The sequence below is a fragment of the Lathyrus oleraceus genome, chromosome 2 (genome assembly GCF_024323335.1).
Source record: "Lathyrus oleraceus cultivar Zhongwan6 chromosome 2, CAAS_Psat_ZW6_1.0, whole genome shotgun sequence".
NCBI lineage: Eukaryota > Viridiplantae > Streptophyta > Magnoliopsida > Fabales > Fabaceae > Lathyrus > Lathyrus oleraceus.
The window spans coordinates 55,558,648-55,573,128 of NC_066580.1; positions in this window are offsets into that span (position 1 = coordinate 55,558,648).

The window sequence follows — 14,481 nt, forward strand, 5'->3', positions numbered from 1 at the left end:
AAGACAAACGGTCTTCCGGAATGAGGGTCTTCAGGTACTGGCATTGGTCTATCAACAGGGTGCATTCTGAACATTCTGGTAGAGGGGTGATCTTCTCCTTCAGTTGTCGTCTAAGCTCTACAACTTCTCCTCCAAGATGGGTCTCTAATGCCTGTCTCGAGTCAACCTCCTTCTTCAACTGGATGTCTTTGTCTCTGAGTTGCTTCTCCAGGTCTCTGATCTTCTTTTGGTAACTGGCTTCAGCTCTCTGCAGCTTCAAGCACTCCCGGTGTTCTGCATCCAACATGGATTCCATCTCCTCGTAGGATCTCTTCTTGCTTCTCAGTCTACTAGCATCCTCTCTGAAGGTGAGAAAAACAAGAAAGGGGGGGTTTGAATTGTTTGGAAAAATAAGCGCTTTTTCAAAATGAAAATCACACAAGGATTTTATACTGGTTCGCTTATAACACAAAGCTACTCCAGTCCACCCGGCCGAGGTGATTTCGCCTTCAACAAGGACTTAATCCACTAATCTTGAAAGATTACAAACAACGTCTAAGAGAAAGATCTCTTAGTCCTCTCAAGTATACAGACTTCACAGAGTCACTTGAGGAAATAAACAAACAATGGATAAAAGATTTTTGTAATCTAGAGTGCTTCTAAGAAAGCAAATATTACAGTATTAAGAACAAGAGTTTTTCACGTTATAAGCAAAAGCTTCGTGAAGATCTTAGAGAGCAAGAGTGTTTTTCTTGAGCGTTGATGTTTCAGTATAATTTTGGCTTGTTGTATGCTGTGTGTTATATTTTGAATGTTGATTTGCAGTCCTTTATATAGAGAGGTGAGGCATTAGTTGAAACTGATGAGTAATGAGATGAATTTACGCCATAGCATAAATAGCTTCTGCAGGATAACTTTTTCTCCTTGAAATGACTACTTACCACAAGTAGTATCTTCTTTATTGAAATTGGAGATTAACGTCTCTTTCTTAATTAGGAAAACCATTTGCAAATCTTTACTTGACTTTAACGTTACTCTTTCATGATTTAGCAATTTCATGCTCAGAGTATTTGTGTTTCTGGAGAATCTTGGAGTCTTGCTTCTGATGTAGATCTCTTGAGAGTTCTGATGGATTCTTCAGATAGTGCCAAGAGCTTCTGAAGTTAGACATACCTTTGTTCAGAGTCAGAACTTCTAGAGCTTACTACTTGTCCAGATGCTTCTGATACTTTGCTGTTTTGCTCAGAGTTAGATTATCTTGAACATGTTTCTACTTCAGATGCTTCTGATCATATGATAATATGCTTCTGATCTGGTTCTGTATCTGATGACATCATCAGATTTCTTCCTTCTTTCTTTAGAACCCTGCACACTTAGAAACTTTTCGTTAGGGTGCCATTTTTGGTTTCATCCTTTGTTATCATCAAAATCAAGGAATCTGTTGTAGAACAATTTTTGTTCTTACAATCTCCCCCTTTTTGATGATGACAAAACAAACTTAATTAGCAGATGAAACATGAATAATATCAGATCAGATAGATAGAAGCTCCCCCTGAATTAGTGCTAGGGAGTTCAGAAGTTCTTACCAGAGCTTCTAAGTAAAGAGGTTTCTTGATACCTTCTGCAATTTCTTAAGTCCAGGTTAGATAAATTTATTTTTAAGAAAAAAATATGTTGCAGAATGCTTAAGGTATTAGACAGTATTTTCATCAGAGCAATTAATGACTTCTCCCCCTTTTTGTCAGAATCAAAAAGATATAGCAAAAATGAATAATTGAAGAGAAAAACATTGTATTTAGATAAAAGCACAAAGGCAACAAGAACTAGAAAACATCAGATTCAGAGAAAATAAAACAACAGGCAAGCAAAATAAATCCTAAGTGCCTAAGGGTTCGGAGGCGGAGGCATTCTCTGAAGCAACATAGCAAGCATATTCTGGATGTTGTCGTTGACAGTATCTTGCTTGTCCATTCTGGCCCGGAGTTCATTCTGATCTTGCTTAAGTTCTTTCAGAGTCTGAAGAACCATAGGGATAACAGAAGAGGACTCCTCCAGAGTCAGAGCCTGCTGTGCTTCAGCAGCAGCCTGCGCTTCAGCTTCAGCAGCAGCTTGTGCTTCAGCATCCGCCAGAGCCTTAGCTTCAGCTTCCTTTGCTCTTTCTTCTTCCAGTCTTCTTGCTTCTTCAGCTTCTCGCGCAAGTCTCTCTTCCTCTAGCCTTCTGGCTTCCTCAGCAGCTTCTCTGGCAAGTCTTTCCTGGAGTCTTGCCTCAGCATCTCTGATGTAGCCATTTCTGACTTGTTCAGAGATGTTCTTCAGTCTAAAAGCCTCAGAGGTCATCCAGCCAATGACTCTGTTCCAGTGTGTCCTTACAGATTTAGGATCATCACTGACTTCAGAGTTAGTGGTCAGAGACTTGACCTTTTGTACTGAAGCCCCTGCTACCAGCATGATGGCTTTCTCAAGGGTAGGTACAGAAAGGTTTGGTTCAGAGGTTTGAGGTGAAGATGTTGGAGGGCTGAGATTTAATGTGAGAGGTTCTGGTTCAGTTTCTGATTCAGGTTGAGATCTTTGGGGTGAAGCGTAAAGAGGGTTTAAGTCTAAAACTGGAGATTCAGTTTCAGCTTCAGGTTCAGGTTCAGCGGAGGTGTTTGGAGGAATGATATCAGAGGTGTGAAGGTCAGAGGGTTGGTCTTCAGAAGGTTTGGTGGTTGTTTGTTGTGGTGGTGAAGTTATTTCAGGTTCTGTTGGTTGTTGTGAAGCGAAGTTTTGAGCATAAATTTGGGCTAGGGTTGGAGATTCAGGGTCAGAAAATTCTTAGTCAGAGGAGAGGTTAAGATATGGAGGTGATTCTGGTTCTGAAGATGATGAGAAGGAAGTGCTTTGGTTTAATTGGTCAGGTTCAGAAGGAGGTATGAATGTACGGGCGATATTTAAAATTGGTGAAGGTTGTGAAGTTCTGGTGGTTGAAGGTGGGATTTCAGAGGTTGTAAAGATGGGTGGTGTTGGGAGAGGATTAGAGGAAAGAGTAGAGGAAACCATCGGAGGTACAGAGGAAATAGGAGGAACAGACATACCAGTAGAGATTTTCAGAGGAGCTGGAGATCTGCTTCCAGAAGACTCTCCAAGTCTGGCCTTCTTTGCCGGTGGTGCTATCTTCTTCTCAGAGAGACCTCTCTTGTATCTGACGAAGTCTTCTTCTGAATCCAGACAGTCGTCGAGGCTGAAGTCAGATATGTCAACACCTTCATCCAGCAGACGATTAAGATAGATAGCAACTGCTTCTCTGGGTTCATTCTTGTAGAACCTAGCAAGACCATGAGGCAGCTTCCTCTGATCTTTCAAGGATTCCTAGGATGTGTCCAGAGTGGGTCTGACTTGAATCTTCTTGATTATTCCCATACTTTTGAGATTTCTGGCGTTCAGAGGCTTCCCAGTATCTATTGCCAGATCATCCATCAGTTTGGTCTTTTCCAGATGATCTACCAGTCCATTCTCAATGAAGACATCAGATATGAGCCTTCCCAGAGGGATGTAGGATCTGGGCTTCATGTTGTTTCTGGTTTCCCTTACAGAATCTCTGAGGTATCTGAAAAGGAGAGCAGGGAGGCAGATCTTCACACCCTTCTGAATGCAATACAGAATGCATTTCTGATCTGCATTGATGTAGTCAGAGGAGTTAGAGGCTGGACGGTGGTGAATAGTTCCCAGAATGATCTTCAGCCACACTCTGAGGTTCTGATGCAGCTCTTTGTTCTTTGAAGGATTTCCTCCAGTGTTGGGTTTGAAGATTGTTGGATTGATGACATCAGTAATGCGCTTTGACCTAGGAGGGATGTTGTAAATCCTTTTTCCTCCATCTCTCTCCATGTTCAGTAAAGAAGCAATTGACTCTTCAGTAATTACTATCTTTACTCCCAAAACAAAGGAGACGATGAAACGGTCATCAGCATCTGCAAATCTCTCGAACTCCTTGATGAGAAGTGGGTAAACAGGACCATAAAGCCTTTGGAAGTAGTTTTCCCACCCTTGTTTGCGAAGTTCTTCAGTAAGATCAACGCCATTTCTCCTTAAGTTGTCGAAATCTACTAGCGTTTCACACAACACTTCCAGTCCTTCAAAAGGGGTTGCTAGGTTAATATGGGGTTCACGGTCAAGAACGTGGGGTTCTTTGTAAACAGGGGTGATGGAGACGCCTGTAACCGTTGGAGTTTGAACGCTTGAAGTTTGAGCAGTAGAGCTTGATTCCATTTGTTGTGAAAAGTTAAAAACTTCTTATTGTTGAGCGTCCATGGTGAAGAAGAAGATGAAGATTGAGAGATTGCAGAGAATGCTTCAGAGAGGGTTTAGGGTTTTAGAGTGAGTAAGAGTGATAAGTGTGTGATATGTGAGAAAAGTGTTTATATACTCTAAGTAAAACACATGCAAAACGACACATTAAATTGCGTTAGTACAAAGCACAAGATTGCACGCTTGGGGGAAAAATGATTACAGCTAATTAATGAATGTCTAATCCCAACAGTACGCACACTGCTCAAGGAGATTTCAAACGTCTGTCCTTTGAATTTCTTTTGACAGCTGTCTAGAAGTTCTAGGGTTAGACGCTTAGTGCTCCACGTGTTGATGTATCTGATCTTCAGGAATACCAAAGGATTGGTTTCTGAAGATTTCTAACTCAGATATCTTCTTAACTTGGTAGAAGTATCAGAGTCAGAGGCAGAAATACATTTGTTTACATCAGAGTCTCATTTTACATTTTCAGAGCCACACTTCATTCAGGGCAATTTTTAATGTTCAGATTTTCTAAGATGAAAAGAAATCTATCTTCAGCTAGAGGCTTAGTGAAGATATCTGCCCATTGATGTTCTGTATCAATGAACTTCAATGTTACTATCGCTTTCTGAACATAGTCTCTGATAAAATGATGTTTTATTTCAATGTGTTTGGCTCTGGAATGTAGAATGAGATTCTTACTTAAACAAATAGCAGCAGTATTATCACAAAATATAGGAATGTTACTCTCAAGGATTTGCAGATCTTCTAACTGATGCTTCATCCAGAGCATCTGAGTTGTGCACAGTGATGCTGAGATGTATTCTGCTTCTGCAGTTGATAGTGCAATTGTTGACTGTCTTTTGCTAGCCCAGGATATCAGATTGTTTCCCAGAAGCTGGCAATTTCCAGATGTGCTTTTTCGTTCTAATCTATCTCCTGCATAATCTGCATCACAGTAACCAGAAAGTCTATACTCTGATGTTTTCTTGTACATCAGGCCCAGGTTAGGAGTTCCTTTCAGATACTTAAGAATTCTCTTAACTGCTGTTAGATGAGATTCTCTAGGATCTGATTGGAATCTGGCACAAAGACAGACGCTAAAGAGAATATCAGGACGAGTAGCAGTCAGATAGAGAAGAGAGCCTATCATACCTCGATAGAGCTTCTGACAAACCTTGTTGCTTACCTCTTCCTTTTCAAGAATGCAAGTTGGGTGCATGGGAGTTTTTGCAGAGTTGCATTCAGTCATGTCAAACTTCTTCAGAACGTCTTTAATGTACTTGCTTTGATGAACGTACGTGACTTCTGGAGTTTGATTAATTTGAATTCCCAGAAAGAACTTTAGTTCTTGCATTAAATTCATTTCAAATTCTGCCTGCATTAACTTAGAAAATTCTTGGCAAACAGAAATATTAGCAGAACCAAAAATAATATCATCAACGTAAATCTGGCATATCATGAGATCATTATTAAGGTTTTTACATAAGAGTGTAGAATCAACTTTCCCTCTGATAAAATTTTGTTCCAGAAGAAAATTGCTTAATCGTTCATACCAAGCTCTGGGAGCTTGTTTGAGTCCATATAAGGATTTCTTAAGTTTAAAAACATGTTCTGGAAAGTTTGAATTTTCAAAACCTGGAGGTTGATTGACATACACTTCTTCTGAAATATAACCATTAAGGAATGCACTCTTGACATCCATTTGATATAATTTGATAGAGTGATTAATAGCAAAAGATACAAGAAGACGAATAGATTCTAACCTGGCGACTGGAGCAAAGGTTTCATTATAATCAATACCTTCTTGTTGACTATAACCTTGAGCTACCAGTCGAGCTTTGTTTCTGACGACTTCTCCTTTCTCATTCAGCTTGTTTCTGAATACCCATCTGGTTCCAATGACATGAGTGCCTCTGGGTTTAGGAACGAGATCCCAGACATCATTCTTTGAGAATTGATCTAATTCTTCTTGCATAGCTGCCACCCAGTCGTTATCCTGAAGTGCTTCATCACAAGACGTAGGCTCAATTAGAGACACTAGTCCCAGAGGAGTATCTTCAGAAGTCCTGAAGGTAGATCTGGTTCTGACAGGTTCGTCCTTGTTTCCCAGAATCAAATCTTCAGATATGTTGATACGACTTTTGACTTTCTTTGGGACTTCTGGAGATTTAATTTCTTCAGAGTTCTGAGTGACAGTTGCTTCTAGAGTTTTATCAGATTCTACAAGAGTGATTTCCAAATCTGCAAACTTTTCAACTAGCTTTGACTTTTCAGGATCAAGCTTATCATCAAATCTGACATGAATTGATTCTTCCACAATTTTGGTTTCTGTGTTGTATACTCTGTAGCCTTTAGAGCGTTCTGAGTATCCTAACATAATACCTTTCTGTGCTTTGGAATCAAACTTGTTCAAATGTTCTTTAGTATTTAATATAAAGCAAGAACATCCAAAAGGATGAAAATATGAAATGTTTGGTTTTCTTCCTTTACACAGTTCATAGGGAGTCTTTTCTAGAATAGGTCTTATAGAGATTCTATTCTGAATGTAACACGCTGTATTTACAGCTTCTGCCCAAAAGTGCTTTGCTACATTAGTTTCATTGATCATGGTTCTGGCCATCTCTTGGAGTGTCCTATTCTTCCTCTCTACAACTCCATTTTGTTGTGGAGTTCTAGGGCAGGAGAAATCATGAGATATTCCATTAGAATCAAATAATTCTTCAAAATCTTTGTTTTCAAATTCTCCACCATGATCACTTCTGACTCTAATAATTTTAGAGTCAAATTCTTTTTGCACTTTGGAACAGAAACTAGTGAATACAGAGTGAGACTCACTCTTGTGCTTTAGGAATTTCACCCATGTCCAGCGGCTGTAATCATCAACAATTACTAGTCCATATTTCTTTCCATTGACTGATGCTGTTTTCACAGGACCAAATAAGTCAATGTGAAGAAGTTCCAGAGGCTTAGAGGTAGAAACAGCATTTTTCTTTTTAAAGGATGTTTTTGAAAATTTTCCTTTCTGACATGCTTCACACAGAGCATCTGAAGAAAACTTCAGTTTAGGTAGGCCTCTGACTAACTCGAGTTTATTTAGCTGAGAAAGTTTCCTCATGCTAATGTGGCCCAAGCGTCTATGCCATACCCATTGCTCTTCGTGAACAGACATCAGACATTTAACATTTTGTTCTTTTAAATCAGAAAGATTAATTTTATAAATGTTGTTTTTCCTCTTGCCTGTGAAAAGGACAGAGCCATCGTTCTGATTAATGGCTTTACATGTTTTTTGATTAAAGATTACATCATAACCGTTATCACTTAATTGACTTATGGATAACAAGTTATGCATTAATCCTTCTACATAAAGAACATCAGATATAGAGGGAAGAGTACCATTACCAATGGTTCCGGAGCCTCTGATCCTTCCTTTCTGATCTCCTCCGAAGCCTACAAATCCAGCGTCTTTAAGTTCCAGACTTTGGAACATAGACTTTCTTCCCGTCATGTGTCGCGAGCATCCAGAGTCCAGGTACCATGACTGGTGTCTGAACTTTGCTGCATAGGATATCTGCAACATAGATAATCTTATCTTTCGGTACCCAGAATCTCTTGGGTCCTTTCAGATTAGTTTTTCCAGAGTTTCTTATAACTTTGGGTTTTCTAGCATTTTTAAATTTTTGTTCTTGTGTGTGTGTGTAATGATATGAAAAGGGAGATTTAAGTTGGTCACTGGTAGAAGTTTTATCTTCCTTAGGATCATACCCAATTCCCCTTTTATTGTTCTGACTTACTCCATAAATCATGGATGCCATAATACTCCTATCTATCCCATTCTTCAAAAATTCTTGAAAGGCTTCTTCGTATTTATAAATTATTTTATTTGAAGTTTGTGGTGCTTGAGACAACGCTTCTTCTAATTCTGAGCTTTTTGTTTTTGCTCCATCTCTTTCTAACGTTAAAGATCTGATTGTATCTTCTTGTGCTAGAATTGTCATCTCAAGTTCACTACATTCTTCAAATTTTGCTTTAAGACAACCTTTAATGTTTTTAAATTTTTGTTTTAATTTCTGATATGAGCTAAGAGTTTCTGACAAACAAGATTCTAGATCAGATCGAGAAAGTTCAAAAAATACCTCTTTAGATTCTTCATCTGAGCTACTTCCGGATGTGGTAGCCATAAGTGCCACGTTGGCCTGTTCATCAGAGTCAGATTCTGATGATCCAGATTCACTATCATCCCAGGTAGCCATCAGTCCTTTCTTTGTCCTGAAGGTATTTTTCTTGAAGCTTTCTTTTCTAGAGTTGTCTTTCTTTAGCTTGGGACATTCATTCCTGTAATGACCTGTTTCTTTACATTCATAACAGGTAATATCTTTGTTAGTTTTACCTTTTGAAGTTGATTCTGATCGATCCCCTCTGGGTCTTGGTCTTCTGAAGTTGTTGTTCCTCTTTTTCCAGAGTTGCTTCACTCTTCTGGTTAGTAGGGACAATTCTTCTTCATCATCAGAGTCTTCTGGTTCAGAGTCGTCAGCATCTTCAGTTTCTGCCTGGAGAGCTTTGGTTCTGTCAAGTTTGCGTCTTTCAGGTCTGGACTTTAATGCTACAGACTTGATCCTTTTCTGAGGCTCATCTTCCTCTAGTTCTATCTCATGGCTTCTGAGAGAACTGACAAGTTCTTCAAGGCTGATATTGTTTAGATCCTTTGACAGCTTCAGAGTAGTAACCATAGGTCTCCATTTCTTTGGCAGACTTCTGACTATCTTTTTGACGTGGTCTGCAGTTGTATATCCTTTGTCTAGAACCTTGAGACCTGCAATAAGAGTTTGGAATCTAGAAAACATTGCTTCTATAGCTTCATCATCTTCCATTTTGAAGGCTTCATATTTCTGGATAAGCGCCAGAGCCTTTGTCTCTTTGACTTGGGAGTTTCCTTCATGAGTCATCTTCAGAGAGTCAAGTATATCTTTGGCTGTTTCTCTGTTGGTGATCTTTTCATATTCGTTGTATGATATGGCATTGAGAAGTATGGTTCTAGCCTTGTGGTGATTTTTGAAGAGACGTTTCTGATCTTCTGACATCTTATTTCTGGGAACTTCAGCTCCATTTACTGAGACTGGAGGTGTGTATCCATCTGTGACAATGTCCCAGAGGTCAGCATCATAACCCAGAAAGAAACTTTCGATTCTATCTTTCCAGTAGTCAAACTTCTCTCCATCAAAAACAGGAGGTTTAGCATTGTAACTATCTCTTTCATTTGAGTGGGCCATAGTTTTTCTCGTACTGGATCTCTCTACACTGTTAAGTGTTTGATTAGAAAATCAATAACAGAGTCGGAGCTCTGATACCAATTGAAGGTGAGAAAAACAAGAAAGGGGGGGGGGGGTTTGAATTGTTTGGAAAAATAAGCGCTTTTTCAAAATGAAAATCACACAAGGATTTTATACTGGTTCGCTTATAACACAAAGCTACTCCAGTCCACCCGGCCGAGGTGATTTCGCCTTCAACAAGGACTTAATCCACTAATCTTGAAAGATTACAAACAACGTCTAAGAGAAAGATCTCTTAGTCCTCTCAAGTATACAGACTTCACAGAGACACTTGAGGAAATAAACAAACAATGGATAAAAGATTTATGTAATCTAGAGTGCTTCTAAGAAAGCAAATATTACAGTATTAAGAACAAGAGTTTTTCACGTTATAAGCAAAAGCTTCGTGAAGATCTTAGAGAGCAAGAGTGTTTTTCTTGAGCGTTGATGTTTCAGTATAATTTTGGCTTGTTGTATGTTGTGTGTTATATTTTGAATGTTGATTTGCAGTCCTTTATATAGAGAGGTGAGGCATTAGTTGAAACTGATGAGTAATGAGATGAATTTACGCCATAGCATAAATAGCTTCTGCAGGATAACTTTTTCTCCTTGAAATGACTACTTACCACAAGTAGTATCTTCTTTATTGAAATTGGAGATTAACGTCTCTTTCTTAATTAGGAAAACCATTTGCAAATCTTTACTTGACTTTAACGTTACTCTTTCATGATTTAGCAATTTCATGCTCAGAGTATTTGTGTTTCTGGAGAATCTTGGAGTCTTGCTTCTGATGTAGATCTCTTGAGAGTTCTGATGGATTCTTCAGATAGTGCCAAGAGCTTCTGAAGTTAGACATACCTTTGTTCAGAGTCAGAACTTCTAGAGCTTACTACTTGTCCAGATGCTTCTGATACTTTGCTGTTTTGCTCAGAGTTAGATTATCTTGAACATGTTTCTACTTCAGATGCTTCTGATCATATGATAATATGCTTCTGATCTGGTTCTGTATCTGATGACATCATCAGATTTCTTCCTTCTTTCTTTCGAACCCTGCACACTTAGAAACTTTTCGTTAGGGTGCCATTTTTGGTTTCATCCTTTGTTATCATCAAAATCAAGGAATCTGTTGTAGAACAATTTTTGTTCTTACACTCTCCCTGCACTCCTCTGAGTTGATGAGCCAAGTTCAACCTATCAGCTTTGGCTTTATACAGCTCCATCTGGGTATCTTGCTCCTTCTCTCTCAACCGGCGATTCTCCATCAGGGCTTGCTTATAGTGCTCAGCAGGCACACTCTCAGCAAGGATCAAAGGTGGTTGCTCCTACAATGGCTCCATTCTATCATAGGGTAGCAACAAAGTTTCCACTCTCTTCTTTACCCAATCAGTGTAATCAGGCATAGCAATGGAAAACTTCTTCCCTAAGACAGCTCCATCCTTAACTCCAACGGACCTCCAAGCTCTTCCTATCTGCTCCAATCTAGTCGGGTTACTCTGCTTCTCAAAATACACACTTTCAGCTACCTCAGCTTCCAGCGGTTTTCCCTTTATTACAAACCCTAACTGACGAAGAGAGAGAACTGGATTATAATTTATGCAACCTTTGGTCCCCACGAGTGGCACGTTCCGGAATTCTCCACAACTCATAACAACATCCCGCACATCCATCCGGTATGATTGCCATCTGATGTCATAGGAGGTAAGCGACATGACCCTCTGAGTCCACTTATGAGTGCTCTGAGCATCCACAAAGGGTCCACTAATTGGCAGGAGAGACATGAACCATCTGAGCAAGAGAGGTAAATAGCATCTGATAGCTCCACCCTTACCATGCCTACTGTGAATAGCATAGTAAGTGTCAGCTAACAGAGTAGGAACTGGATTCCCTCCAATGAAGATACAGACCGCAGCATAGTCAACAAAATTGGGCATGCTCGGGAATAGGACGATCCCATAGATCATAACAGCAAGCTGGGCATGAAAAGCTTCCCAATTACCCTTTTCTGCTTCTCCTCTGGCAACTCTCAGTAGAAACTTCAACGGCAGACCCACGACATCCCCACTCGGCTTCCAGTTATCACAGACTTCTTTGACACTCAACTGGAGAGCTCTGGCAACAACTCTGAAATCAACTTCCTTCGGTACGTCCAAGAAAGGAACCTGATGCTGAATCGGAACACTCAACAGAATGGAATACTCCTCAAGAGTGGGCGCCAACTGATAATCTTGAAAGGTGAAACAATGAAGCTCCGGGTCATAGAACTGAAGAAGGGTCTGCAACGGCACCGGATCGACTACCATCTTCAACAGCGTCAGGATATCCCCATACTGGTCAACTAACCCCTTCTGGTTACCACTGATTATCAGGCTACTCAACTCGATCAATGAAGTCAACGGCTCACGATGAAAGCTGTAGGAACAAGTCTTCCGCTTCGGCTCTGGGACTGTTGCCATCTCTATCAGTGAACAAGCTCTGGAATGTACCTGAGAAATGATATGCATGCAGAGATTAGTTTTTTTTTTCTACTTTTTCTTTTTTCTTTCTTCTTTTTTTTTTTTTGTATTGCGTATTTTTTTGAAAATAAACATGCTATGATGCAAATGATGCAGACAGAACTGGCTGGCCGTGCATCTCTGAACACAAGGTCGAAGCTTCGGTTTAAACTCAGAACCCCAAATCCATTTGAAACCCAAAGTCAACTGAGAACTGTCATCTGAACCCAAAGTCACCAACAGGACCACAAGTCACCAACGGTACCTGTAATAATGATCAACCCTTCCCCACTCACGGGTGTCGTCTAGGCCAGGGTAAGGTCGAGAGAAACGCAGCATAAATAACCTTTCGTAGAATATCATCATATACACACCCGAAGTATGCAACGATAATATCCCACCAGGGTCTGAACTGCTCGTGATATCAATGTTCCGCTAAGTGGCGCAATACCACCCGCTTCCCATGAATCACTCTATTCCTAAGCATCCTAGATTTCACTCATGGCCTGGGTATTGGGCCTTTTACCTCAAGTAACTCCCACCCCAACAGAGAGAAACAGACAACCAGCCAGCCAGATAAACAATGAATGTGAATGAATGCAAACATAAGTGCAAACATAAATGCAAACAACAAAAAATGAATGCAAACAATAAATAATGAATGCAATAACAAAACAGCAAACAGCAACCAAAGCCCTAACCTAGAGAGCTCTAGGAGAGACTCGCTTAGGGAAGACGGACCAACACAGGTCAACTTCTCTATGTCCCCAGCAGAGTCGCCAGCTGTCGCATTACGCGAAAAACCGGCGGGAAAACAAGAACAACAGAGCCGCCACCGTGTGTTATTTATCCCAAGAGAGGGAAAGGAAACGCTCAGAGTAAACCTGAAAAAAGCATGGTCTCGCGACCAAAGAGTATGGGATCGGGAGTCGGTTATGCGAAGGGAAGGTATTAGCACCCCTACGCATCCGTCGTACTCGACGGGATCCACGCACAATAGGAAGGAATATGGTTGCTAAAAAACACTGCTCACACACACACACTGGCTGAAAGAGACACAAGAAACAAACAAGACTGACTCGGCAGGATATCGCATCCTGGGCCTACTTAGTCTATCAAACATGGACATCAGAGTCGAAGTAGTTCGGACTGGGGAAACGACACATGCTCGCTAGGATGTCGCATCCTATGCATACGTATCTTCTTGGACGAAGAAGAATTAGAGCATTCGTAGCTCGGCTAACACACACAAGCAAAACCACACAGGCAAACGTGGAATCCGAATGCCAATCGCTGGGCTTACATCAGATTCCGAACCAAAATAACCCACACTGGAAACCAGATGCCACTTGATGGACTTATACCGGACTCCAAGCACACAACAAGAGGATACGGAATGCCAATCGCTGGTCTTACATCCATCTCCTGACACACACAAAGGCAAAACAGAACGGGCGCCCGGAGAGATCAGCTCATCTCCTGCCTACGTACCTCATCTGGCATGAGGATCAGGGCGACGTAGTTCCCCTACGGAGGGACAAAGGACTAGCCTAACCAGATAACAGAGGGAGACACAACTAGGGAGACTACGACTCGAGCCTAGATGTTATCATGCAAATTCATCCCTAAGTTAAGGTTTCTAACTAACTTGCACAGGAAGCGAGCTATCCTAAACATGACTTGCACAGGAAGCAAGCCAAACTAAACCTCACTTGCACAGGAAGCAAGCTAAAACAAACACACAAGCACCAATAAGACACACTATATGCAATCAATGGGCTCAATCAAGGTTAGGTTTTAATCGAGGGGTCATATCAACCTCAACAAACAAACCACTGTAACAGGGTAATGTTAGCTCTTAACCCTAACATTGAGAGTTAGGGTGAAGCTGATGAAAGGTGAGTGAAGATGAGACTTCACAGCTCTTATCCCTGGCCTGGGAGAGCTTAAGACAAGAATGTGTGGGTTCAGAAAGTGGGAACCCTTCTACACATGTGACACTGACTCAATGTACAATGATCTTGGGTTAGTATCTGCAATGCATCAACACAGTGGTGTGAGCAAAGCAGATGACACACAGAATAACAGGGGATGGATTGCACATCCCTTATATCTGCCAATGCCTCTTCACTTAGGAGGTCTTTGAGTATATACAAGGACAAATGTAAACAAACACAAACATTGCCTCTTAAGGAGGACTTCAGACAGGTGCCTGGCCAAGTAACAGGCCAGGTCTTCCAGACTACATGGAGTTAGGATGTTATACCTCAATGCAAATGCTCTTAAGCAAAGCAAAGCAAGTTCTCAATAGAACTAAAGCAACTAATGTACCTGAAATCAATCAAATACAATCAGCACTCAGACAAACCAACATTAAACAGCAAATGGTTAACAGTTAATTATACACAGTCAAACACAAGTCAATGCACAAA